At 46.7% G+C, this 27,932-nt stretch overlaps 2 long non-coding RNA genes across 4 annotated transcripts; one reads left to right on the top strand and one right to left on the bottom strand.

Annotated features, from left to right (window-relative positions):
- On the top strand, positions 1–27,350 carry LOC139008740 (uncharacterized). Of its 3 annotated transcripts, none has more exons than XR_011471197.1 (4): positions 1–54; positions 18,690–18,812; positions 20,614–20,662; positions 24,185–27,350. It is a non-coding gene; the product is annotated as an uncharacterized lncRNA (long non-coding RNA). The 3 variants fall into 3 exon arrangements; XR_011471195.1 differs by lacking the exon at positions 1–54 and adding an exon at positions 6,557–6,820; XR_011471196.1 differs by lacking the exon at positions 1–54 and adding an exon at positions 18,499–18,567.
- Positions 20,993–24,479, bottom strand: LOC139008741 (uncharacterized). Its single transcript, XR_011471199.1, has 3 exons — positions 24,334–24,479; positions 24,086–24,264; positions 20,993–21,300 (listed from the first exon to the last, which is right to left on the bottom strand). It is a non-coding gene; the product is annotated as an uncharacterized lncRNA (long non-coding RNA).
- Positions 27,351–27,932: the final 582 nt, after the last annotated feature.

The raw sequence follows: 27,932 nt of genomic DNA, 5'->3' as shown, positions 1-27,932 counted from the left end.
CCAACACTTCCAGCATGTCCAAAATGAGAGACGCCTGAGTTAACCCGGGGCAAGGTATAGTGCCTTCACGCTTTAACTTTTGTTTGCGGGGCTTGCTAAATTGCGGTGAAGATCAGGTTCTGCGAGCGCTGGTTGGCGGGCCCGGCTCTGCGCTCCAGCTCCGGGAGGCTGGGCGGCGCGCCTTCCGGCCCCTCCAGCAAACTGGTCCTGGGGGCGGATGACTCCAACTTGGTAGCCACGGGGAGAAGGGCTGAGGTACACACCGTCCTAGGTGCACACGAAAGTAAAAGAATATTTATTTATTTAGGCTGCGAAGTACCAAAAAAAATATATGCCCAGATGTCTTTGAAATGGGTGAAGGAAAGAAATAGAAACAACGGTTTCTCGTGCCGATTGATGGGGTCTGGAGAAGGGAGGGGGGTGAGAAGGAGGCCAGGAGATGGACTCTGGTGAATGTGACCCGCGAGTGAAGGAGAACCTGCAAATGTCCAGGGAGGGGGCCTGCCTTTTGCTGAGTGCGCGCGAATTTTTTTGTTTTATTTTGTTTTTAAAAGATCCACACGGAACTTGAGATACTACTTTAAAAACAAAAAACAAAAAACAAACAAAAAAAAACAACAAAAACTGAAAACCATTTTCCACAATGGAATGTCTCGGGGCCTTAATTAAATCCCTAAGAACTGCAAGAAACGAAGTCAGGGTTTACTCCAATAGCACTGGCCAAGTTCATGATATTTGTAAACCGCCATGACGAGTTCCTTTGACATGATGTCCTGGTAGGCGGACCAGTATGCCGAGGAGCTCGTAATTCTTTTGGCTAGAAATCTTGGACGCAGGAATACGGTTCTAACCGCGGAGTTTACGCGGTGCGCTCCGAGGTCTTTCGCGCTATCCGGGAAGTAGGGGGTTGGGCTGTGGATATCCTAGCGGGGTGGGTACTGACCTTTTCCACAGTCACTGGTGCAGACTTTCAAACTGCTGGGCACTGGGGTCTCTGGAGAGTGGGATTCTGCGCGTTAACCACCGTTAGCCCAAACTGCTCAGTTCAGGCTAAAGATACCTGATGCGCCCTCCTTGTGGGACAGAGCTTCTCTTGTGTTGGTTGTTTAATGACGGCCAATTAATGAAGCTGCTGTCCGCCTTCAGGGCAAGAGGCCTCCTCTCGGGCCACGCCCTGGGTACCTCCAGAGTCGCCATCGACAGCACCCAGGTGGCGGGCGCTGGGCGGAAGTGAGGGTTCCGGGAGGCCCCGCTGCAGGTGCCTTCCCGGCCCGTAGGGAGGCTGAGGGGCCCCCCAGGAAGCCCACCCCTGCCTGGAGCAGGGAGGGGTGTCCCCTGTTTCCTGAGGACTCTGGGACCTGGAAACCCGGGCTTTGATGTTTCCCATCCCCAAGGTACTGGGAGGCCACCTGAGGCTCCCTCTCCAAGACCCAGTCCCCAGCGTCCCCCACCCCCAGGCGGAGGCGCCGCCCTCCAGCCCCACATTCGTTCCTCTTCCCCTTGGCCGCCGCCAGCGCCGGAGCCCGCGCCAGCCCGCACAGGTGTCAGCTTGGGCCGGCATTATGTAATGGACTTGGCAGCCCCGGCTCTTGCCAAACAGAAGTAAGGAGGGTGAGGTCTCTCTCTCTTTTCTTTTTTTTTTTCTTTTCCTTTCTTGTTGACTACACCTGGTGTCAGGTGTACTTGATCCGCAGCAGCAGGTGTTTTCTTTGGCCGGAAAAGACCGAGTGGAAAGGCGGCCCAGGTCCCAGTGGTCCCCGAGAGGGGCCTTTGGCAGGCCCGGCCCTGGGGGGAGCCCCCAGCGTCCCCTCCTGGAGCCGCTCACCTGAGGTCGCCAGCAGCAGCTCACGTGGCCTAAAGTCCAGGCGCAAGTGGAGTAAGGGGTTGACACCTCTCTCTCTCTCTCTCTCTCTCTCTCTCTCTTTTCTGACCAAAGTCCCTGTGGTAGACACTATGGGGTTCCACCCATGACTATTTGTCTTTATTAGCCTACCGGTTCCCTGAGAGTGTGGATAAGTGTGAGCTAGGGCGCAAAATTAGGGGATTCTAGGGAAAATACCTTCATCTCTATGGCTTTACCTGAGAGCTGCATCAGAGGCGCCGATCTCTTAAAAATCAACCAAAGGGAGAGCTAGTCGGGGACCCTTTCTAAGGTGCAAAACCACCGGACTCTTGCCCTATTAGAATGAAAACCATTTTACCAATTTTGGCAAGCTGTAGAAGGGTGTTACACATACTGTCAGCCTCCATTTTATTAGGCAAAAACAAACAAACAAACAAACAAAAAAACGAAGAAAAGAAAACGGAATGGTGACATTTCCCTCTCCAAACTTTCAGTTTACCTATGAGCACCTTCCTGGCATTTGATGCTAAGGGCTGATTTGAACCCTTAGAGACCAGAGGAAAGGTTTGAGCCTTACTGAGCCAAATGCTTAACTCTGGGGAGTGGGCTGAATGTTAAATGATAAAACAGGGAATAATGTTTAAGTGACCAACTCGAAGGCTAAATCTGAATCTCCGTCCCCAAAAGACTAATTGATCTCATTAGATGGCATACAAAGGTTAAAAGCAAAGTCTTAAAGAGTTATGACAGTAACTGGGAAGACAGTGATCAGGGGCTGGGTGTTCAAGTGGTTATTGACAGGAGGTTTGGGCAGGTATCCAACTCCTTATTTCAGACTGTTAAATGCAACTGAAAACTCACACTTGTAAAAAGACTTGAGTTGCAACTCCACAAATAAAAACATGTCTTTCCCTGTTTCTGAACTATTTTTTAATGTATTATATCCTGAATGGGAGCATAAAAAACACTTAGTACTAAAAAACAAAAAAACCAAGTCTTTCTCTGGAGGAGCTCCCACTACAGAGGTAAGGCTGCCAGGAAAAGCTGGAAGACCCTTTACTCTGATAATTACATGACCCCAAAGTGCTCCTGGGCCTTTGTGTTAAATGTAGCACAACCCTAGTAATGACTACCTATAAATTAGATATTTTAAAATCTTGTAAATGATAAGCAGGGAGAAGAGTAATATCTGCAGGGGAATTTTTTAAAATTTGAACTAGCTCCATTAAGTACGTCATGGTCGAAACTGTAGTGAATTCTTGCGCTCCTTGGTGCAGAAGCCACTAATGGTTGTCACTGGCGCTCTCAACAAAAAGAACCCGGATGCAGTAACTCTTACCCGCACCCCATGAGTTTCTTCCTGAATCCCATTTGCTGGATCTCATCTGCCAGCTGAAGTCCTGTAGTGATCTGGGTAGGTACCAGCCCTCCAGCCCTGACAGGCAGCCGTCTGTTCCTGGGGGGAACTTGGAGATACAGTTACATTTTTATGCCAAAAGGACAAAATGGTTTTGCCCAGAATCTGGTTGTGCTTTCAAGTTACCAGCCCTGCCTAATCACGTGGTGCTTAAAAGACTAATAACCTTAAAGCGAACTCCTCAGTATGGTCACCACTGGATCAGATTAGATTTGAGAGGTTTTCTTGAGTCCCCATGCAGTGGTTCTCAACCTTCCTAATGCCGCGACCCTTTAATACAGTTCCTCATGTTGTGGTGACCCCCAACCATAAAATTATTTTCGTTGCTACTCCATAACTGTAATTTTGCTACTGTTATGAATCGTAATGTAAATATCTGATATGCAGGATGTATTTTCATTGTTCACGACCCACAGGTTGAGAACCGCTGCAAGGGTCCCAAACCTGGGAAAGGGGCAGGCCAGGCAGTTGTCGTTAGGGCATCAGTGTCTAGTTGTGTCTAACTAAAGCCGTTGGGGGCATTTTGCTACTAAGGAAGATAATATCTCTGAGATTTAGATGATTTAAAAGAAATTTAATTTATAAAGTTGGCTGTTTAAAATATAAAGAAGAAAAGTTTTGCAAACTGCCAAGCCCTACTTAAATACAACCGAAAGTTTCTTTAGTCCTCTTCTACCTTTCTCTTACCTTAATTGTTCTGTGCCTTAACACTGTACCTGTGCAGCCCTCCCCTCCTCCAGTGAACCCAGCTCCAAGGCCTCATTAAAAGCAAACACCGGCTAACAAGTTCAAAGACAGAGGCAATTCTCTAAAATGGTATTCAATAAGCAAAGAAATTAATTATTAAGCAATTGTTAAATAATAAAAAAATGAGTTCTCTCTCCATCATGCCATTGTATGATAGCCTGAACGTTGCTCTTATACAAACACCCATTTCTAAGCATGTGGCTGACCCACGGAATGTGTGGGTGATTCTCTCATCCTCAGAAATGGAGCCTCGAACCCCACCCATGCTGTAGAACCGCGTATGGATGTGAGCAGAGTGTGCGCTCCTGGCACAGCCACCCCAGTGCAGGCTGGGCTGGGGTTCTGTGTGCTTCCTATGTCCTCTCCTCTCGCCGCTCTCCAGAAGAATTTTTAAAACTCCGCTAAAGATTAGTAAAATGTTGCCCTCATTTAATAGATTGCCCACCAGCTCGTTTTTGCTGAAAGAAAGTATTTTTTTCTTTTTTTGCCTAAAATGAACAATTTTAAAGAACAACTTCTTTTGTTACACTTTTCTTCAAAACTATGGTGGGTACAAACTAGCAACATTTTATCATCCTTGTTCTGGAACAAGTTTCGGCAGGTCATCGGGTTCTAAATCATGCCCAGTGTGCTAACTTAATGTTCAGAGATTTTTTATGTGCCACAGAATAGTTCTAAAACTCTATGGCAATAATAATCCCTTAACTAAATACACAGACGCATTCTTCACTAAACCATCTAGTGGTTTCACTGGAGTGGGAGAAGGATGGTCATCGTGACATCATCACTATTATTTAAATTAAACTGCTGTGGGAGATATAATTGTTAATAAAAGCCATCTTCTCCCCACCCCTCCAGGTTCCCCCCCCCCAGCATTTTATGACCTGCCATCACCTTAAATGTAAACAGAATTATGTTGATCCTGGTAGCCTATTGTATAACTATAGTGTCAAATCTACAGCTCAGCATGGAAATGCAGAGGAAAATTACCATATTTAAGGGAAAGTTGTTTGAAAATATACATATTTATTAGTTTAGAGTGCTGGTGTTCAAACTTTTTCTCTTTATAAGTGTGTGTGTGTGTGTGTGTGTGTGTACACAGATAATTCTATAAACGAGAGTGCACACTTTCAGCGGTACATTAAAAGCTGCCACGTAAGCATTCCATGGGGCTGGCTTAATAGTACATTCAACAGAGGACCAATGGGCCGTCTAGGTGGGAAAGTATGCTCCTGTTTTTAAAGCCCCATCACTGGGTGAATCGGTTCTGTGCCAGTCTGCGGCTTCACCTGTATCCTTCAGAGATGCTCTTGTCCAAGAAAACCATTTTAACCACGTTTGGTTCCTGACCATTGCTGTAATGCCGCCCCCCTTCCTACTCTGTAAGGACTCTTCGTCTTTAAGCCTATTTGTGTATTTAATAATAATAAACAATCCTTGATGTACAGAAGCTCGGGTGAACTGGTCCCAGCCCCGCCTCGACCCTCACTAAGAACTGATCTGAAATATTGGGTGTGCTCGGACTTGCTTGTCAGTTTCAAGCTGCTGGAGACCGAAGCGACTTTTTCGGGATTTCGCCTTTTTCTCTAGCCCGGAGCATGCGACACTCTCTCTCTCTCTCTCTCTCTCTCTCTCTCTCTCTCTCTCTCTCTCTCTCCTATATTAAGGAAGGAAGGAAGAAGGAAGGAAGGGAGGGAGGGAGGGAGGGAAAGGAAGGAAGGAAGGAAGGAAGGAAGGAAGGAAGGAAGGAAGGAAGAAAGAAAGAAAGAAAGAAAGAAAGAAAGAAAGAAAGAAAGAAAGAAAGAAAGAAAAAGAGAGAAAGAGAAAGAGAGAAAGAAATCAAGAAAGAAAGAAAGAAAGAAAGAAAGAAAGAAAGAAAGAAAGAAATCAAGAAAGAAAGAAATCAAGAAAGAAAGAAATCAAAGAAAGAAAGAAAGAAAGAAAGAAAGAAAGAAAGAAAGAAAGAAAGAAAGAAAGAAAGAAAGAAAGAAAGAAAGAAAGAAAGAAAGAAATCAAGAAAGGCTGAGGGGGTGCCCCAAATGTGAACACAGCGGGCTGGGCGATGGGAAGGTCCCCGCCCAGGTGGGCGTCCGCGGCCGCGGGGAGGGTGCGCGGGAAACGTGCGGGCGAGGATGGCCAGGCCCCCCAGACGGAAATCAAAGTTCTGTGGAGCCTGGAGCCCCTCGACTGCCACCCTGTGCGGCGGAGAAGAGCGGAGCTCCGGGTGGGGGCTCCGGGGCGGCCGGGTAGGCGCTCCTGAGGGGGGTCCCGCGGCGCTTTTGTACGGCCCCGCCTCGGCCGGCCGCGATCTGACGCAAGGCTCCCCGGGGAGGCTGGGGGCGTCTCACTGCCGCTGGGTAGGGAGCAATTTATTCCTCGTCGACCCATCCCAGCTCATCTTTGGTTACTCCACCCTACCCCTCCCAGCCCTCCTCCTCCTCCTCCTCCTCCTCCTCCTCCCCCTCCTCCCCCTCCCCCCTGCCCCTCTACCTAGCCTTCAGTACCTCAGATTCCCCACCTCCCCTTCCTCCTCCATCCCCCTTCTATTTCTCTCCTCCTCTCTTTCCTCCCTCCCACCTCCCTTCCCTCTTCCTCTCCCCTCCCTCTCTCCTCTGAATAAGCAAGCTTTTGCTTCTAAAAGTCACAAGCAATCCGAGAGAGAGAGAGAGAGAGAGAGGAGAGAGAGAGAGAGAGAGAGAGAGAGAGAGACGAGCCAGCCGAGAGGAGCGGCAGACAGGAGGGAAATCTGGCACAACGGCTGGGAGACAAAACTTGACGCTGCTGGGCCACCATTTGCCAGGGCCTCGCTCGAGGTAAGTCCTCCGGGGACCCTGGAGCTCATTCCAGGCAGGTCCAGCCCCGCCCAGACCGCAGGCCCCAGCGGTGAGCACCATCACCTGGGGCTGAAATAATGATGGGGGGGGGGGGGGCTCAGGACGGAGAGCCGGATGGGGGCGGGGGGGGTGCTGTGCGTCTAGGAGGTGGGACCCCGCGCGCTGGCCCTGGGGTGCTCCGTGCATCCTGCTAGGGTTCCAAGCGACTACAGGGGCTTCCAGCTACCCAATCGCCCCCAGCTCCTGTTCCCGCAGTTCTATTTCATACACCCTCGTGCAGATGAGACCCTGCTCGATCATGAAGTGGCCATTTGCGCCCCGCTCAGACCTTGGAAATGGGAAGTTGGGCAAGGCGGGGGCTTCCTAGCTCTGCGGTTCCCTAGAACCTAAACTGGGAATCCGCAGGAAATGGACAGTTTTCCTTTAAAGAAATTTACCTTTAACGAAAATGTGTATGTATTCAAAAAGATTATTGGATTACTGTGTCTGATCAGCTGCTGATGACCTACCAATAAGCGTTTTAAACACACGCGCGGCGCGCGCGCGCACACACACACACACACACACACACACACACAGACACACCAGGGGCTATGTGCAGTGGGGAAGGCCGTCATAAGGAACCAAGAATTCAGAGTCGCGAGGGCTTTTACATGTGTAAACGCTTTGTATGTGTCCTCCATGTGTACATAGAACAGAGGGAGGGGATAGAGGGAGCGCGCAATGGGCTCGGCCTTTTCTCTGTGCCTGTGTGTTCCGTGTGTTGTCAGCTGGCTCAGGTTTCTAAGCGCTGAACGCTGCCAGGGGCGGGGGCGGCATCCACCATCCACCTCGGCACCCTAGTGGTGAAACAGGACTCATTTGTTGGGTGCAGAGTGGTGACGACCTAGAAGAGACTGAAGTGTGGTTAGGTCGGCCCCCTGCCATCCATTACACCTGCGGCAGATGGCTCAAGTGGTAGAATGGTTTTGTTTGTGGGAATCAAGAAGGGAGGAGGGGGAGGCTAGAGCCTCACCCCACTATTAGGAAGTAACATAAAGAACCAAAGACATGAAAGAAGCCATGTTCCTACTATCAAAAGCAATAATGTTGCCAACGTCCATGAGTGAACCTGGGACATGTTAGTGACCTTGGCGCTGACCCCAATTGATGACATAGCAGAATTTTAGGGCACTATTTTTTCAAATGAATTTTTGATGAAGCGCCTACTCCTACACCACACACACACACACACACACACACACACACACACCCCTATCGCCAACAAGATGCACACAGGTGTCCTTGGAGCTCTGAAACCAAACCTCTTTTAGCCCCTGTGCATTTCACTACAATTGAAAAGAGGGCCACTCCAGATGTAGGAACCCTTCCCCTTTTCCCAGGCGATGTATGCAACCAGTCTGCCAGCTACCATACACACAAGTATACCCAGCCCAGATTAACATCTAGGTGGGATTTATCAGGGTTTCCAATGTATCCATTTCATTTTTACATGGAGTGATGTGCCTTTCTGATCAATATTCCCATCCTTGCAACCCTTCCTTCATGCTCCTCAACCAGGAGGAAAGGAGGACACACACACTTACACAAACACACACCCTCCCAGGCATGCCCACAGGGAGGGCAGGTGTAACAAAGGAACAGTCTAAGGACAGTTTAGCCTGTCTTCATTCCTTAATTTTCTTGCTGAACGAGGAATTAAAAGAGAACTAAATCAAGGAAGATCTAAATAGATAGAGAAGCCTTGTCTCCACCCTTACTTCACAAATACTTCACAACAACTGTGGATTTTCCTCCTGGAATAAGAATCAATTTCACTGGCCCAACTTTTTGTTCTAAATCAAAAAGCATTCCTGTAATTAAGCTTTAATATGCTTATGCTTTGGGAGTGTTTGGAAATACAGAGAAATTCCATCAATTTGACACTTCAATTATATTTTTCTATTTATTTAATGTCAAATCAATAATTTTAGACTCAATAAAATCAAAGAATATCAAGCAACAATGAGAACCCATTCTAGCTAAGATTTTCAAGCCACAAATAAACCCCATGCTTTCCAAGAAAGGCAAACATTTCAACCCCTGCATTTTTCAAGGTGCTTTCAATACCCAAAGACACCTCTGAAGTGGGTTTGGTGATGGTTGCTTGCTGTGTGCCCAGTGCAATTATTTTTCTGTGAGAACTTCTGTTTAGCAAGGAGAAAGTTGACTTTGATATGCATTAGGGTGCAGGATTCATTGAGAGATATGCCATTAGCATATAGCACTATTTATTCATTATTAGTAATACAGGTTTACTCATACATCATGCAAACTGCTAAGGGCCTGCTCTGGGATGTGAATTCATCTATTACCAGAACACATTTGTAAAGACATGCAGGAAAAAAAGAAAAAAAATACTTGCAAAACTGAGTTGAGAAACAGGCTTCAGGAGCCCTTTAAGGATTTGTTTAACTAAAAAAAGAGAAGGACTTGATCTAAAACTCGATGTTAGGGGCACTAAGGGATTCCACCTTCATGTAAACAAAACAAAATTAGCAAAACTTTTGCAACTGTAGAGAATGCAGACAAAAATGTGGCCCTTACCAGACCCCCTCCCCCTTTTTTCCTCACTACACTTTAGATTCTTGTTCCAACCAATATCTAAAGCTAAGAAAAATAATTTCCAAGATGAACTGGAACTTTCAATGAAACGTTCGTTTTTTAAATTCTAGGTTTATAATGAGTAATATTTTAAATGGGGAAAATCTCAAGGATTCAAAATTAGTTCAAATACTCCAGTTTTTCTAGGAAAAGAAATGTATTCTAATATTCAAGCAAGTTAGCACCCAATCACATTCAATCACGTCTCTTAGGCCCAGGTGCGCCTCAGAACCTCACACGGGAAAGGGAGGCACCTGGGAGCCCAGGGACGGCTGCGGTCCCTGCTCCCCCGCCCATCGCTGGGACCACCTACATCTCCTTTTCTTATGAAATGGCTGTTGGCAAGAAAATATTGATAAAGTAAATCTGTAAGACACGAATGGGTTACTTCCCATCCTCATCCATGCGAGGTTTTCTTCGGGCTCCCCATCCCTTGGCACCTTCTTTCCGTCTTTCCCAACCGAAGCGTTTACAATGACATTTAGCGGGATCTATATGTACCCTTAGGTTTCAAACATTTCACCACCGCCTAAAATTTGCCTCTACTTCCGGTGTAATTAAGGTCATCATTCTTAAAGAAAAGCTACCAACTCTCAGTCCCTGGCGGCGGTGAGGGCGCGCTCCGGGTACCGGATTCCGAGCTGGAGGGCTCGGCCGGCCCGCGTGCCTGGCCAGCCACTGCGTGTGCGTCTGTGTCCTTGGCTCGCATATTTCCCCTCTGAAGGGAGAATAATAAACTCTCCTCGGCTCCCAATCTGTAAAGATATCATCTTTAGTCGGAACGGCAGTAGGGGTGGTGGAGAAGAGGCATGGGTCATGAACCCGAAGAGGTCAGGGCTCCAACGCCCTCCTGGGTTTCTCATCGAACCAGGAGGAGGCGGCCAGTCGCGTCTGCGGGTCCCTCTGGTCCCCAGAAGAAAGATCCTCGGGCTGGAGGGCGTGTGTGCCCTCGCGAGCCTCGGTCCCCTCCTACAGTCCCCCGAGGGTCTCTAGAAGCAGAGGCTGTGCCTGTCCTGCGGCCTCCCAAATCCACGCAGCGGGGCGCCCCCAGCCCCAGGCCGCCTCGACGGCCCCGACGCGGTGCCCGCGCGGCCAGTAGGTGTCGCTGTTCCCCTGCTGGCCGGAGCCGGGAGCCCCGCGCTGGCCCCCGGTGCCTCTCGGTCTCGCCCGGCGGGCTCACAGACGCACCCGAGCTCCCGAGAGGGCCGCCGCCCCGGGCTGTCCCTTGCTCACCTGGCCAGGACCGCAGCGACACTGGCCGGCCTCGGGGAGAGAAAGCAGAGAGGCGTCTGTTGGGGCCAAACACGGAGCCCCGACGGAAGCAGTTGGAAGCCACCAACCCTCTCTCCTTGCTCTGCTCTTCAGGTGCTGTGGTCAGCGACCCGGCCTGGGAGCCTCCTAGTGAAAGCCCAAGTCGGGGGGTTTCCCCCGGACTCCACACTGTCCTTAAATTATAAATAAGAGGTTGAAATCCCAGCTTTGTGGGAGCTAGCCACATAAGGATTAATTTCAATTTCTTGCCGACAGACGAGAGAGAGAGAGAGAGAGAGAGAGAGAGAGAGAGAGAGAGAGAGAAGGAGAGAAGGGAGTGAGGGAAAACAAGAAAGAAAGAAAGAGGGAGAGGGAGGGAGAGAGAGAGAAAGAAAGGAAGGGAGGGAGGGAGGGAGGAAGGAAGGAAGGAAGGAAGGAAGGAAGGAAGGAAGAAAGAAAGAGAGAGAGAGAGAGAGAGAGAGAGAGAGAGAGAAGGAGAGAAGGGAGTGAGGGAAAACAAGAAAGAAAGAAAGAGGGAGAGGGAGGGAGAGAGAGAGAAAGAAAGGAAGGGAGGGAGGGAGGAAGGAAGGAAGGAAGGAAGAAAGAGAGAGAGAGAGAGAGAGAGAAAGAAAGAAAGAGAAAGAAGAAAGAAAGAAAGAAAGAAAGAAAGAAAGAAAGAAGAAAGAAAGAAAGAAAGAAAGAAAGAAAGAAAGAAAGAAAGAAAGAAAGAAAGAAAGAAAGAAAGAAAGAAAGAAAGAAAGAAAGAAAGGAAGAGAAAAGCCAGGGCAGGGCCTGGCCACAAGCCTGAGCTGCGTACCATCTTGTACCCTATTCTGCAAAAATGCCGTAAGGGCGACGGCCCCCCTCCCCCAGCCCAGAAGGAGCCAGTATTTGGATGTGGTTGTCTTCCCCCAAGCACTGCTGCCAAGTATGATTCCCCTTCGGAACCTGGCAGGTCGCAGGTCTCTGACTTTGCGCGGAGACTCCTGCGCCCTTCCCTGGACCCGCGGCTCCGGGCCCTCGCTCGCGGTGCCGCGGGAGAGATTATTCATCAGAAGCGCTCTTTTTGTGTGTGTCTCCAAAGGAGGAGGTTTGGCCGGTGAATGCCGAGAGGGACATTCACAACGCGTACATCCCATAGGTGACTGGAGATTGTATTATGATTTTGATTGTTTTGTGCAAGGAAATCACTGCTGCGATTTGAAGATGGGGTGGGGGTGGGGGGCCACATTGAAAACCTTAAATTCAGAACCTCGAGTTACTGACAGAGTTAGCATGCAAAATGCAACTGGCTATGCATTCAAACTAACGTGTAAATTTATATTTTCAGTTAAAATGTGGGGACATTTTGCTGTAAATTCTTAAGACCCATGCTTTTATCTGTAATTTTTTTTGTAAACACAACCAATTCGTGAAGAAAATGTAACAATCAATTATCAAAGAGGAAGGAAGAAAAATTCTTAAAGTCCAAAACACTTCGGATCACTTCTTCCTGACTCTGGGCCTGGCTCTCGCGCTGTCGGAGGGCAAGGCCGGGCGGGTGCCTGGGTCTTCAAGGCGAGCCTTAAATTTTTAACGTGAGGGGGCCAACATCATCCTTAAATGTCATGCCTTTTGCTATGTTTCATGAAATTGGCTCCTTTCCGTTAAATCCTATATCTGCTATACAATTGTCAGTAATTATTTCTGATTGAGACAGCAAATTAATCATTCGTTGACGTGGGTGGGGGGAGAAAACACGTGCCTAATTGGAGGTTGTGAAGTTCAGTGAAGTGGTATTTTTAGCTTGGAAAGTCCAAATTCATATATTTGGATATCTCTCCCCCTCCCATCGTTTCCCTATTTTATTCTCTTTCACACAATCCTCTGGGCTCCTTTCTCCCTCTTTCTTCACATTCCTCAGCCTCTGTCTTCCTTTCCTCTCCCCTTCTCTGTCCACTTCCCCCCCCACCCCGCCCCCCAGCAGCGCCTCTCTTCTTTCCTCTCCGGTCTCCTCTTCTCCCCCCCACCCCCCCCCCCGCCGTCTCCCCCCCCTTCTGTGTGTATGTATCTCTCTGCCCCCACCCATTTATTGTCTGATCCTATCAATCAAGTTAATATAAAAGTAGCAAGTGGGAGCCCCACCACCCTCTCTCCGGAGCGCCCAGGGCACTTTGGGGAGGTAGCAGCCGCTGCCAGGTGACCGGCGGGAGCGGTGGCCCTCGGTGCGGGGCGCGCTGCTAGCGAAGGAGTTGGGGTCTGCGCGAGGTTTGCGGGGCTTATTCAAATGCCGCTGCTACTGCTGTGATTCGCAGGGACTCGGCCTCCTAGTGGTAATGCGGGGCGGGGGTGGGGTGGGGGTGGGAGGGGAGGTGCCGAGGGGCGGGAGGGGAGGATGGGGGCGAGGGCGGGGTGGGAGGGGGCTCCGCACCGCGCGCTCCGCTGCCGGGCTGGGACAGAGCACCCGGACCCGCGGCGGCAGCGGCAGCGGCGCTACCCACCCTCCAGCACAGCATCCTCTGAACCCGCGAGCCACAGAGCCACCAGCCCCCGGGGTAAGCCACGCGCGCGCCGGCGATGACGGTGATGGTTCAGACGCTTCAGGTTACTACCATGCGCCAAAAAGGGAGATTAGAAACAGAAAAAGAGATTACAGAGATCAGATATGTGGTACTCTCTGTGTCCCTTGTCACAGAGCGCGTGTGCACACACACACACACACACACACACGCACACACGCACACACGCGTCTGCACACACATGCATGCACAGACATCCGTACATGCACACATCGCTTGCTACTACCATCGAAATCCGTGCGCCGCCACTCTGTGCCCTGCAAAGTGGCCGGTGTGTTTGTCCCAATCCCCGCATAAAGGCAGGCAGGTATGTGCCAGCATCCAGGCAGGAACAGACCCACACGCACGATTGAACTGCGGCCAAAGTCGAAGAGACATTTAACCTGCCGAATTGTTTCACTCGGGCAGGTGACCCCCAGAAACGGGCAGTTCTGCAACCAGTTGTGGGATCTGCAACTATTCATCAGATGTGCTGAAACTGTTCTTTTAGAAAAGATCATCTTGCTATAAATGGCAAGGTAGGGGCAAACCTCAAGGATGAGTATGTCTCCGTTTTTTAATGTTTTACGTGCAGCCATCTGACCACTTCTTATTGGGTGACATATCATATGAGCACTTTGGTGTAAGCTTGGAAAAACTACAGCCAGAGGTAAGGCTGCAAATACCGTGAGAATTAAGGATGTTAAAAATGGATGCTGGATAGTCCAGCATGAAAGGTGGTATACAGCTGTAGGTTTAAAATGGGGAAATACGTGTGAATATTTATACATGAAAGCCATTGGGGAGGGCTGACTCTTGTCCTGAGTGTCTGTGCAGGTAAGTCATTCATAAGAAAACCAATTACCTGTGCATGTACGTGGATTTGTTTAATTGAATAAGCTGCATGAGTGTGTATTTGCTGTTCTTTGTGGATTCAGTCTTTTTAAAAATAATAGGTTGGGGGGAATTTTAAAAGTGGATTTGCACATATATATTTTTCAAAAGCCATTGTGCTGAACTGACATATCACCAGGAAGGAAATCCTACTCTATAAACAAGATTACCATTGCTTGAAATCTAACTGAAGGCCTGTATATTTTAGGGCAGATCAATTGGCTTAAGATAGCCAACTGTTTTGTTTATTTGTTTTCATTTCACAGTCAGGAATTAAGGACACTTTGCAATCAAGGTAATGAGCCTTGTTCCCAGACATACTAAGATAAAATGAAACTCAGTAAATTTTGAATGCAGCAGATAAGGTACAACATACAACATGGTTGAAAATGTCTTCCTTGCAAAAGGCTGTCCATTGCCATGTCTACACATTTTAAAGTAGATTTTTTTGTTTTGCAATAAGAAATGCTAGAAAGCAATAGGGCAGTAGTGAAGGCAGCACTTTTCAGTAAATCAGCACAAAAATTCTTTAGAAATCTTGGGAGCCACTTCCCTTTATACATACATTATTTCAAATGCACTGGCCCAAACTGTGTTATGGTTAATATGAAGTTAATTAGACAATCAAACTTTGAGCCCTGAGCAATGGACATTACATTACAGTCCATCAAGGAGGTAGGTCAGGAAAGGAAAAAAAAAAGTGTCTTTTCTTTTGTGACCAAACCAGGAGGTTGTACAGCTGGCATTACATACATGACAGATGTGCATATTTGGAGCCTTAAATAAACAGAAGCAGGGAGGCAACTGTGCATATTTATCTAGCAAGAGACAGCAGCATACACTCGCCAAAAAATAGATGGAAAGGAACAAGAGAAATAGATAGACATAATAAGATAGCAAAACAGGAGGGGGTAGAATCAATAAAACGATACAATCTGAACTCCCCCCCCCCCCCCCGAATTAAAAAATGCAAATATATCTTTACATATGCATCAGTATTAAAAATAATATACGCTGGAACCAACAGGAGCAAGAGGAGGAGGTGGAGGAATAGAGGTGGAGGAGGAGGAAAGGAGGAGGAGGAGGAGGAGGAGGAGGAGGAGGAGGAGGAGGAGGAGGGAAGAATGGAGGCGCCGCGGAGCCCTGATTATGCATGGGCTGGAGCTGCCTCCTCTAACCTGTTCTTCTCCGAGCCGGGCAGCCGGCGGTCCTCAGCCGCCCACAGAACAGGAACCGAAACAACCGTTCCCGAAGGCTACAGCATTTATTTTTCTCTTTTGGGGGTTTTGGCGGTTGTTTCATGGGCTCGCCAACTGGCCCCTTTAATTAAAAGCTTCAATAAAAGGCGATCGCGCCAGGAATGCACCGGCTCCTCTTCGCGCAGGATTTGCATATTTTTTTAATGCCCTAATTTCCTTGATGTATGTAAATGTAGCCGGACGTAGAGGGAGACGGGGAGCTGACGTCAATGGACGTGACCTCGCAGCTAAACCTTGAACGTGAAGCCGGGATGGGGGGAAAACACGGAGCGGCAGCCGATGGAACCCGCTCGTGCGGGCGTTGGCAGCGGCGCTAGCCGAGCCCAGGCCCGAGGGGACCGAGGGGTCCGTGCCAACCCCGGGGGAGGACGAGCCTCCGCCTTCTTCCTCCACCTCCGGCCTCCAGCCTCGCCAGCCCTCCGGCCGCACACGCGGGCTCTCGTCCTGCACCTCCAGCCCCGCCAAATACACGTCCTTTTGCTTCCCTCCGAAAAACAACATGCCCCCAAACAACAAACCAAAGGCAACAGATACACCAAATCGAACCCAACATGTTTTAGGCCAATGCTCGGGTAGCTTATCAGAAAGAAGACTGAGGATGGAACAGGATTTTTTTTTATTTTTTGCTTTTTTTCACAAGAAGAGGAGGGGGAAACCTCAGCCAACAGCAAATCATTCCTAAAACACGATAAGCTACACGTGTGTCCAGTAGGGAGAGGTAAATCGCCCAGGCGACTGGCGGGGGGGCTTCTCGTTCTGGTACCTGTTTACCTGTTCAATCATGAAGCGCGTTGGCCTCATTTACAGCCGTGCCATCGGCGTGCGTTTTAATGTGGTGGGAATGTCGTGTGTGCGTCTGTGTGTGTGTGAGTGTGTGTGAGTGTGAGTGTGAGTGTGTGTGTGTGTGTGTGTCTGTGTGTGCGGCGCTGCCAGCAGATGGGAGAGATCGGTGCCTCTGCACGGCCGCCTCGGGGACTTATCTGCAGGACACGCAGGCCGGACAGAGCTCCGTGGCTGGCGATCGGTTCCCCCGTTTGGAAGGGGCGGTGGCGGTCAGAGGAGGCTCCTGAGCCGCTAGGCCCTCCCGGTGACATTGTCTGGGGCCGGGTCTGGAGGTGCGAGCCCTCCCGTGGCCGCAGCCCCGGGCGCCGGGCACCGGGCGCCGGGTTTAGCCCGGTGTGTGTTCCGCCGGGCGCTCTGCAGCCTCGGCGAGGAGGTAGCGGCTCGGGTTACGCGGCGGGGAGGCCTTCAGACCCCCCCTTCCCCCCCAACCCCCGCTCCCCGCCTCGGCCCAGCTCGCCAGCGAGTGCGTGTCCGCGCGCGAGGCAGGGGCTGCGGGCCAGTCCCCGGGCACATCTGCTTCCGCCTCTGCTCCCCACCCTCTCCCAGGCCGCGAAGACGGGCTCCTCGGCCTCCTCTGGGCCGGGGCCGGGCCGAGCCGGGGATGGAGGGCAAGGCCACGGCTGGCAAGGAAGGGGCGCGGAGGCCGCGGTCTCGGTTCCTCTCAGTCCTGCCCTTGGCCGCCAAGGCTGCCGTGTCTTGGTTCCGCCTCGCAGCCAGAGCTTTGTTTTCCTGCCACGCTCGTGGCCACTGAGCCCCACGCCGGCGAGGGGAGCGAGTGCGTGTGCGCGGGTGGGAGGCGGTGCGCGCGGCGGGCGGCGGGCGGGGGCCCTCCCGCCAAGGACGCGCCCGGCTCTGTGTCCTCCGGCTGCACTTGGCGGGAAAGCTGGGGGCCGCCAGTGGGGCTGCGAGCCCGCGACTCCTATTACTGCAGCCCAGCCCCCTCCCCCCCCCCTCCGCCATAGGCATCATTTACATACGGGCCACTTGCCTGAATTTTTGCAGCCCCCCTTCCGCCTGCGGTCGCACGCGCGCAGGCTCCCGCGCGCGCAGACCCCCGTGCCCTGGCCGCGGCTGGCCCGGCGCTCAGACAGGCCCCGGGGTGCGAGCCGCCCGCGGCAAGACGGGTTCCTGCACCCTCCTTCTCGCGCTAACACGCCGCACAGTCCTCCCGACCGTGTTCCAGGAAGCCCACCTTCCCCGCAAGATCCTCACCCTTCTCCCACTGCACACCCCACTCACACCCTCCCGCAGCTCCCTGCCTCTGTCCCTGCAACACACACACACACACACACACACACACACACACACACACACACACACACGCTTTTTCTAACCTCTCAAATAGATAATCCCCCATGGCGCGTCCCTGGTACCTTTTGAATAGCTCCGGAGTTTAAAGAGTAAAAATCCTTATAATGTATTGCTTTCCATTAGCAAAACACATTTAATGACCACAACAAAAAGAGGGGGAGGCGTGAGTAAGGGGAACTTGAACCAAAAGACCTTTCTTAAAAAAAAAAAAAGTCTGCAAGTCAAAAGGTCATTTTCCAAGTTTGTAAATAAAATACCAAAAGGAGACCTTTAAAAATAAACAGAGGAAAGAAGGAAGGAAGGAAGGAAGGTAGAAAAGATCCACAAGTTTCACAAAATGGTGCATTGGAAAAACAAGACAGGGCTATTGAGAGAGGGAGAGAGAGAGACAGAGAGAGAGAGAGAGAGAGAGAGAGAGAGAGAGAGAGAGAGAAACAGAGACTAAAGGAATCAAGAGAGAAAAACTGGAGGAAAAAAGAAAGAGGGAGAAGAAAATAAAAGGTAGAAAAGGCGAAAGAAGTTTCCAAAGAAATGCGTGCTTTGCGTTCTACAATAGGAAAATGTAGCCATTGCCCTCCTTCAGACGAGACAGTTCTAATTTGTTCCGTCTGTCAGGAGGGGACTGTGAGAGGTTTGGGTGCAAATTCATTATCTCTGGCAACGCAGGACGTAGTGTGGGGACTGAAAAAGACCGTGGCAATGGATGAACAATAGGGCTTCAGTTCATCAGTAACAAAAGCAGTGGGGAAATCGGTTGAGTTTCAGAGCACGTCCTCCTCGGCAGAGGGGGCTGGACTAGACCTTGGACGGCCCCCCCAAAAACTTGCCGAGCCTCGCACACACCACTTCACTCTCCACTCCGAGGCTCAGGGAGCAAGTGCCTGGCGCTGGGGGGGGGGGGGGGGGGGGGGGGAGTTGGCTTTTTTTCTTCCTTCGTCTTTTGCGCCCTTCTCTCCACCCCCCCACACCACCCCCCGCAGAAGGGAAGGTCCGTTTAAACTATTTTAGACCCAATCAAGCAAGAATCACCATGTGGAATTGAGCGGCAGTTTTAAACGTGCTAAGGAGAGGGGTGACCTGAATTTTTTTTCTTTTTCTTTTTCTTTTGAGATGCGGAAAAGAGCCTGTTTGTGTACTGCGGCCGCTCTGTGACTGGATCTTGTCTTCTGGCCCGCGCTTCGGTTCCTGCCCAGCGGGACTGGGGGGCAGCAGTGCCCAGCGCGGGGAGAGCAAGTGAGTATCCCGGCGGCCCGCAGGCGGCCGCTCAGCCGGCGGCGCGGGCCCATCGCTGCCCGCCGCGGCCCCGCGCCCGGTCTCCTCTCCGCGAGCCGTTGCCCGCAGAATCCTGCTCCGGGTCGCGCCCTGGTTTGCTTCGGCTAATGATTGTGTGTCTCAGATACTAAACCTGTTGATTTCATGAGTTGTCTAAGTCAGGACTGTTAATTATCCAGCAGCCTGACGGCCTTTTGCAGAGAGAAACCAGGAACATTTCGTGCTGGAAAAGGGAATTTTGTATGTAATTTTGTGTTGGTGGAGGTGCGACTTTTCCCTCTTAAACCTAGAGCCAAATACGGTTATATTTTGCGTTCCTGGATTCAGCAGGATCCGCACTTTGAATAATTATTTTAACCCCCTCAAAGTTGCAATTACCTGGCAACGAGGAGAGGGTTTGATTGGATTTTGGTGGAAACTTATACACAGTAGCGAACTAGACCTGGTGGATTTCTACTTCCTTCTTTGCATTTTGGGTTCTGGGAGGCAAGAGGCCGCTTTACAGGGTCATCCCAAGTTAAGAGTCATCAAGATGCAACCATGACGGTGTGACTGGAGCTTGGAATGCCAGCGGAACCTGGTTTTTGCGGTTTGCGTGGAATCCAGACTCCGCGGAGGGAGGCAAGACCTTCCTTCCGGGGCCTGGATTGATCTGAAGGAACCCGGGGCAGTGGGAACCCAGGCGATGCGTTCGCTTTGGAGACTGTGGCGTTTTCTCTTGCAAAGGTGTCCGCAGTGCTTGCATGGAGGACTGTCTCGAGGGGTCAGGGCAGCAGGGAGATTGATCCGAAGTTAGACCGGAGGCCTGTCAAGTCACGGCCACTGCTGGGGGCTCTGTGGGACCAGTGGCCGGCTTGGGCCCACAACAGTGGGGTCGGCTCTAGTTTCCTCCCTCTCCTCATGCCCACCGCTGCCCGCCACCCTCCTTCTCCACCTGGGTACCAGTAATTAGGGCGCTGTCTCGGGAAACAAGCTCCCATAGTCAGGATTATTGAACCAGTGCAGTACTTTCATTTTGCAAAACCAATAGCCCCACCCCGCCACTCCAAAATAACAATAAGCATTTAAAAATCATAAAAGAAAAGCAAGCTATTTTCAGGAGTGTAAGACTTCTTGAATATATTGAGTCATGGGGGATGGGGGAAGGGAATAAGAAAATCCACCACTTTACAGCAATCAGGTTTTACATTATTCATTGATTTAGTGGAGGAAATAGCCAATCAGGAGCCATAGATATGAATGCACATCTCACCGTGCTGTTGCCTTACAGTAAACTATTTGCATCTTTCTAATGGATTGGATATTTATCCAGGGATTCCCATTGTTTGAAAGGTTTGGAAATTTAGTTCCTTAAACATTTAGAAAATACGACTTTGTTCCAGTCTTAATATTCTTGCATGGAAGAACTCTCCCTCCTCTTTTGTATGGCAGATCACAGTGTTCAAATCCCTAGTATTTTTTGAGAGTCCCTCTTCCCTCCAAGCTAAAAATAAAATAAAAGAAGAAAAAAATTAATTTCCAAACACCTCCAGATTCTGCATATTTTGCATTCCCATTATCATGCATGTCTCCATTTAAATGCAAATTAACATATTTAACTCTGTAGGTGCTGAAGCCCAGCATACATTGTATTGGGGTTTTCTGGAATCTCTTGTCATTTTAAGGAATCATTGTAATTGCAGTACTTTAAATGAAGCCAAATTTAGACATGCTTATGTGTATATTAAAACTATGATAATTTGTTTTCTTGACTGTTTTTCAGATGACTGTACAAAGAAGTATAAAATGAATAGACATCCCACCAACCAAAGGTAATTTTAAAATTTACATTTGACAAAATTAAAGTGATGTATAAAATATTATTTACTGGGTAGCAAGCCTGCAGTGTATTGCCTATCTCCCAGTTCATGCAATAGATACAATTCCAGAAAAATCCAAGTTTCCATATATGCAATTGTCCCCCCCCCCCCCAGGTAGCCTTTGTATATTACATATCAAAGATAATGTAAATATAACCTGTAACTTCCTATAAAAAAGGAATTTGGGACACAGAAGAAATAATAGGATACTTTTATTAGAAAGCAAGCCAGTCAAGTACCTTGCCTGAACTATACAAATCACTGTAAATTAAATGGCTTTTATGTAGAAAATGGTAGTCTTGACTATATTAGTAGACTGTGTTTTATATGCATGAGAATCATACAAACTCAATATTAAAAAGGATTTTGGTGATAGGCCAATTCTTTATATATTCTGCAGTAATCTGAATAGGATTCATAGAGGTGTTCTAAATATTAGTGGCAAACCTGATGAATTTTAATTTACGGAATAGCATAATTCTGATCCAAATATGTGGAAAATCATAAATTTTCGCTTTTAACTTAAGCAGAGATTGTTTATTCCAAAGAAAACCAGGATGTTTCCATTCATGTTTCAGCCATCTGGAGACCTGTAAAAAGATTAGAAAACAAGCATGACAATCACGTCCTAATCTACTGGCCATTAATGGGAATTTATTAGAGAAGGAGCATGCAAGCCATTTGAATTCAGTATATTCTTCAATATGCAGATTTCAAAATGGGTATTCTGTAGCTCCGCTAAATAGCTTTTGCAAAAGCAAAAATATCTGGAATAAGAACATGTAAGTGTTAATAACTGCTCCTAACAATGTATGGTAGACATTGCTAGGAATCTTTAGAGCACAGTTGCTTCAACTTGTCTCATATACATTTCAACATGTCCTTGAAATGTGTATGATAAACTATGATACAAACCTTGGCAATTATCAAAATGATAAGGTACTCAGTGTTAAATCTTGCTATATATCTTTTATGTTTTCATACTTTGAAAGATGATGGTTGAGCTAAAATATTTAATTGGCTGTTTGGTTAATGAACAGACTGGCCATAATCATTATGTTGACTATTTTCACTTTTCGGGCTCTCATAATGAATCTATGTTACATGTATGAGGCATGGAGGCCAGTCCTGGAGTCAGTTGATATTACTATGTGGTATTGCCTTAAAAGATGCTATTTTAAGACAGTATCTTTTGTAGCTTCTAATTGTAGAAGCATCTCAAATGTTTAGTGTCTTGGTTTTCATGATAGTTAATTGGGTTCTAAAATGCATTTAATTGTTAAATGTGGAAATATAGCAACATTAATTTGCAAATTCACACAAATATGGGGGTGATATACACAGACATACATGCATTTATGCATCAGATCTCTTTATTTTCACCAACATCCTTCCCAGACATATATAGAGCAAAAAGATATTCTAAAAATAACTGGCATTTCCTGGGGTTTTTACTTAAGGAATTGAATTCATCTAATCGTATGCTTATTCTGTGTAGTACATGCCAATTCACTAATGATTCTGTTTCTAGGTCTTGGAAAGCAAGGCCAAAATAATTTCAATCTTCCAAGGCAGCAAAGCTCATTAGGATTTTACATAATGTCAGAAGTGACATGAACACATACCTCAGTGATATGTTCAATTTTTATCCAGTAGTTTATGTTGTGACCTCTTAGTTCAAGAAGAAACAGTAACTCTATAGGAGTATATTTCTCTGAATTAGTTTGTAGTTATATACATATATATATATATATATATATATCACAATGCAGCCATTTCTTATTGTACTTCCTGGACCAGAATTTGATAAGAAAAATAGATAAGTGATTTTCACAGTGTAGTATTTTTTCAATAATCAGGACAAGAATGCTCACCAAAAAGTAAATTAATACAAAAATTAGGGAAAAATTGGCATTTGTGTTACTAAATCATATCTTTAATTGATAGAATGTTGTTGTTTGTACCCTTGATTGGGGGCTTTTCTTAGCAATTCTGATTTTCTTTACTTGTCAGTCATTTCTATAGAATTTACATATGTATGCTCTGTATGTAATTTGGTAAGCATATTCCACTCATGTCTTAAATGAATAAATTACTGAATCAATGAAAAAGTGTATTTTAATTCTGAAAGTATTTTAGTGATTGGGGAAAATAGTTAACCTATAGAAATGAGAGTATTGCGATAAACTAGTGATGTGTGAAATGAATATGGAGATTTATGACATACGATTGTAGCATATATTTTAAAGAATAGTAATACCACCAAACATAACTCGTCATTTTGAGAAACAGTCCATCAAACTTACCCATTGTGAATATACATCTTATATGGACTGCACCTTAGATATTCTGTTGAGGGGCATCTGACTGTTAGAACTGTACATATTATAGATGCATTAGACATAGATTACTCATTATGAAGAAGAGAAAAGAAGAGAGCTCTCTTAAGTGATCATATTTACACTTTGAAAAGTCCTAAGAAAATGTATGAGGCTAATTAATTAATAAAATATTCCCCTCGAGATAGAAAAAGGGTGGGGGTGGGGAAGAGGAAAGGGTTCTGCTCTTAACATGCAGGTATTTTATGTCTTCTTCACTGAAGTAACATTTCTTTTTTCATAATTTCATAAGGGAGCTTAGTATATTTTGACCTTCTGTATAAAAGTTGATGTTTGAAACTATAGACAAAGGCTCAACATTTATTGCAGTAGAGTTGTGTACTACATTAGAAACTATTGCTGCAGTGTTTACCTGTTCTTCATTCTAAGGCACACACCCTATAGAGAGTTATTTTATAAAAATTGGGATGAAGTTGGCTTGCTTAGAGCATTCATTTTGAACTTACAGAACAAATGCTACCCTATCGCCATGGTACATAAATACAAAACATGCCTGAGCTGTGAAAGCCATTAAAAACACACCACCAGAGCAAACTGTCAATACAGTCACACATAGACTCACTGCCTAATACAGAGCTGATTCCCAGCCCCAGAAAGCAAGGCCCTGCTTTAAGCAATAGCAAAGTGCCTTCCATCTGTCTGCCCATGCAATCTGCCATAAGAGAAATTCAGGCAAAGACGTTCCCCAGATCTGAAATGCTTTTATCTGTCCTCAGAGAGAGATTTCTTCCAGTCTTTGGATATTAGAGCGATCTACACTAGCACGGAGGAGGTAAAAGGCCGCGGGTTGCTTTTCCAGGAGCAGGCGGTAGTGCTAACGGAAGAGATGTTGCTTGAGAAAATAGGGCTTGTTGCAATGCTGCCGCTGCTGCTGCTGCCTCTGCCGCTGCTCGGGCAGCAGGCCTGGGGCAGTCGGCTGATCACTGATGCATATCAATAACCATGTACTTGAGATTTCTCATGACATCATCATTACCTTGGTCTCCAGCGGTCTCGAACCTTTGACCTTGCCGGGCTGGTCCACATTTTGGCAGTGATAGCCCTTCCAATGATGGCCCTTTTCTCCTTCTTTCAGACCGGGGGCAGCAGCACGCCAGCAAGACGGCATCTTCTCTTTCCCAGCCTAGAAGCCCTGTGAAATCGAGGATCTTCCCCCTAAAACACACACACACAAGATATTGCAATCAAGCTGCCACCGCTTGGTAAAAAGCTCATGGTGCTTACCCCAAAAGGATCAGGAGCAGATCTTTGAATCAGCTGTCACTTCTATAGAATGGGATGTGTTTTTTTTTTTATTTTTTTTGTGTGTTTTTTTTCTCCTTCCTCCTTAACCTGCGCTGGAAATTGCTGTTGGCTTCCTACGTCTCTGTAGAGGGAGGCTAAGGAGTCTTGCGTGAGAATGAAGCAATTTACAATGCAAATAGAGGCCTCCGAAGGGACGGATGCTGCTGCTCACTCGTAACCGCTTGCTGCACCTTAATAGCTGGTTTTATTTTCTGATATTAATAGATGAATTGTTGGCTGACGCTGCCGGAGATTACTTGCTGAAAGGGGGAAAAAAAAGTTCGGAATAAACTTTCAAAGCAACAGACCTCGTTTGGATGTTTTAGCCGCGCACACACAAACAGAAACCAGGTCATATTTACATGCAAGGAGGAATCTGAGCGCGGCGAGTGTCCTGGAGGACTACTACTCTTCGGTGCTGCCAGAAAGACCGGGCTGTGGAGTCTGGCCAGAGGAAGACAGAGGCGTGTGAGGGAAGCGAGTTGTTATCTTTGGTTATCTAGCTGTATGAGTGTATTGGTCTTCATAAAGCTAGATAACCGAAAGTAAAAACTCCTTCAAGATCGCCGGGGAGCGTGTGAGAATGAAAGACTACAACCAAGAGACAGTAAAAACCAGAAAGGTCAGGAATATTTATTGAATCTAACTTTGTTTTCGTTTTTGTTTTCCTTATGAGTAAAGGTGGGATTAGAGGAAATTAAGGGGCACACACATGCCAAAATATGAAGGTGCCAGGTACTTTGAGAGGGGTTGTTAATAAGAGGAATTGTATAGTGCTAATGAGGTAAGAGGCATGTACAGTTTGTCCTACTTCAAGGCAAAAGTTTAAATATGAGTTATTTTTCCTTTCTTAGAAAGCTGCTGTAGAGGTGACTGGTGCCCAGTTAAAAAAAAAACGATTTCATATTATGTAGACTGAGGCTGTTCTCTTCTGAGGCCCCCTCCTCTGAAAAATTTTAAGATTATGCTTGGAAACTACATGTATTTGGGGTTTATATCTGATCATATGAAATTGGACTTTCAGCAAAGTTTATACCTGGAAGGTTAATGATTTATGTCTACTGAGGACATAGAGCTAGTAGGGAAAATGCAAAAAAAAAAAAAAAAAAAAAAAAAAGCAAAGGCTGATTTTTATTCTTCTATTCAAAATACAAGGACAGATGCTTCTCTGTTCCAAGAGGGTTTCCTTGAGGAAGCTACTGAAGCAGAAAGACATGATGGAGACGAGATCGCCTCCCCTCTTGTCAAAGTGTTAAAAAAATGTTCTGTCTTACTCTGCGCCTAGCATTGGAAATGAAAGTGACATTTACGCCACAACCCACGTGTGCGCCTCCTCTCTTTTTGTTTAAGGATGATCAGGTCTATCCAGGAAACAGCTCTGGCATCCCAAACTGAAATAATTAGGACGTATATAGACCTGACAAAAATGGAAAGGGGGTGGGGAATCTGAGGGTCTGTCTTGCCTAATTGATTCGGCTAAACGGGATGCAGGAGATGTGAACGGCAGGACGCTCCGATTCCCACGCTCGGGGGGCAAGTGGTAAAGCGGGCCCTGCAGCCTATGACAGACAGCCCTGTTGGGGGGGAGGGGTATAAAAAAAAAAACATCAAGTGCACACCATACTCATCTCCATCGCTTAAAAAAGTAGAGGCATTTCCCACCCACAGCCATCTGCAGCCTCCCAAAGGCAGCACCAACTGGTCTGTTGCTGCTGCATACATACTGTCTGTTTCTGTTAATTTTATAACCACTGTTTAAACTGGCCACAATTAAGTTTGGCTCCCTTCTTTGGTTGAGGTTTTCCAATATTTAAGGAAAGCTTGTAGAAAGCAGTCCCAAGAAAGCTCCATTGCTGCCTGCCCTTCATGTCAAATTCTCAGTCCATACTTTTGGTCTTGTGACCACCTTTGGGCTTTTGCTTTGGGTGAGTTATATTTGAAAATCTCTTTCTCTCTCTATATATCAGACATTATCATCACTTCATCAGATTGTTTACTTCTTATATAATATATCTAGAAACCTGGCTGAATTATGCTAGTAGATACATTGGAATGAAAACTATAAAATCATCAACCTGTAGAAAGTTAATACCTGACAATATGATAAAAGTTTGTTCTGGTATAGTCTCAGCTAGATACGTCCTAAACAGCCATTTTTATTTAATCTAAAAGTGACTATGCTTAGCAGAAACTTTGGTTCTCTGAAGGTCCCTATAGTAGTATTTTCAGAAATGTCCTCAATTTTCCCACATGTCACCAAGCAAACATTTGTATAGGCATTTAAACATAAATACAAACATTGCAATAAGAAAATGCCCAAACTGGCCTGTTATCTTCCACGTGGCCTAGATTACTGACAATCCTCAATCCCAACTATGCAATATTTCTTCAAAAGCATTCCACTTGCCTTTGTAGCTTCAACTCCTTTTAAGACTTCAAACTGGAGAAGCCTGTAAAAACCATTGATAGTTTCAGTTAGAAACTCTGGGAGACTTTATTAAGGTAAATTCTCGATTTGGCTTTGGAACACGTGCCAAAGTTTTATTACTGTGGTGACTGTTGAGAAGACCCTTGTTTATTTACATTTGAAGCACTGTTTGTGCAAACAACCTTTCATTGTTAAGTGCCTGTATTCCTTTCATTTACTTCATGTCCAGGGGTGCTATTTACCTAGACCCATTGTCTACTACAATTAACATTTACATTACAAAGTGTGTGGTTTTCTTTCTCAAGGAGGTTCAATTAAGGCAATAAGATGTTTGCTGGGGAAACCTATTGTTTACTGAAAGCACTCAATGGAGTCAAATTACTGAAGCTTTTGCCTACATCTTGGTCTTTCATGTAAATATGTTAAATATAACATTTAAGTAAAATAAACAATATTATGATTATGTGTTTGCCATTGTCATATCAAACTTGCTTTGTATCATACTAATGTTACATGACTTATCGATCAATAAAAATGCATTTCAATGTTATTATTTTCATTTTATTTTTTGCTGTTTCACTGCTCTTGCTGCAACATGTCCCAAGTTTTCTTTTTTCTATTACACATCAAACTTTTGACATTTTGTTTTATTTCTGTGTGTTTAAGAGAGGTACTGTATCTGAGCATAGGTCTGAAGGGAGTCTGAGGTAGTCTCTACAATGACCTTATAATAAGGTGATATGTCTTTGAAATCTGAAATATTCCAAAGGCATGCACATTTAAGTCAAAAGAAGTGTAAATATCAGTTAAGTAGTTCGTTGAAAGCTAGTTTTAACATTGGCAGAAACTGGATCAAGTTTATTTAGCATACCACTGCATTGTAAAACAGTTGGAGTGAAGTTGCAGGTTGCGTGAGTATGCATGTTAACTAGTGGGAACCGAGCACAGTCTTTGTGAAAGGGGAGCAGCAGATTGCTTGTGCAAGGCCAATGTTAAAAAGGCAGCTGAATTTAACACCATCTGGAAGAAAAGATCCCTTCACGACTTTCTCACACCGTCAGACAAAACTAGTGTCTCTTGTTCCGAGCCCTTGTCTATGCAACCATACAAT

This window comes from Myotis yumanensis, unplaced genomic scaffold (assembly GCF_028538775.1).
Source record: "Myotis yumanensis isolate MYYU_CA2020_CCGP unplaced genomic scaffold, mMyoYum1.0.hap1 SCAF_4, whole genome shotgun sequence".
NCBI classification, from domain to species: Eukaryota; Metazoa; Chordata; class Mammalia; order Chiroptera; family Vespertilionidae; genus Myotis; species Myotis yumanensis.
The sequence above is the reverse complement of the archived record's forward strand: the minus strand, read 5'-3'. Positions and strand labels throughout refer to the sequence as shown.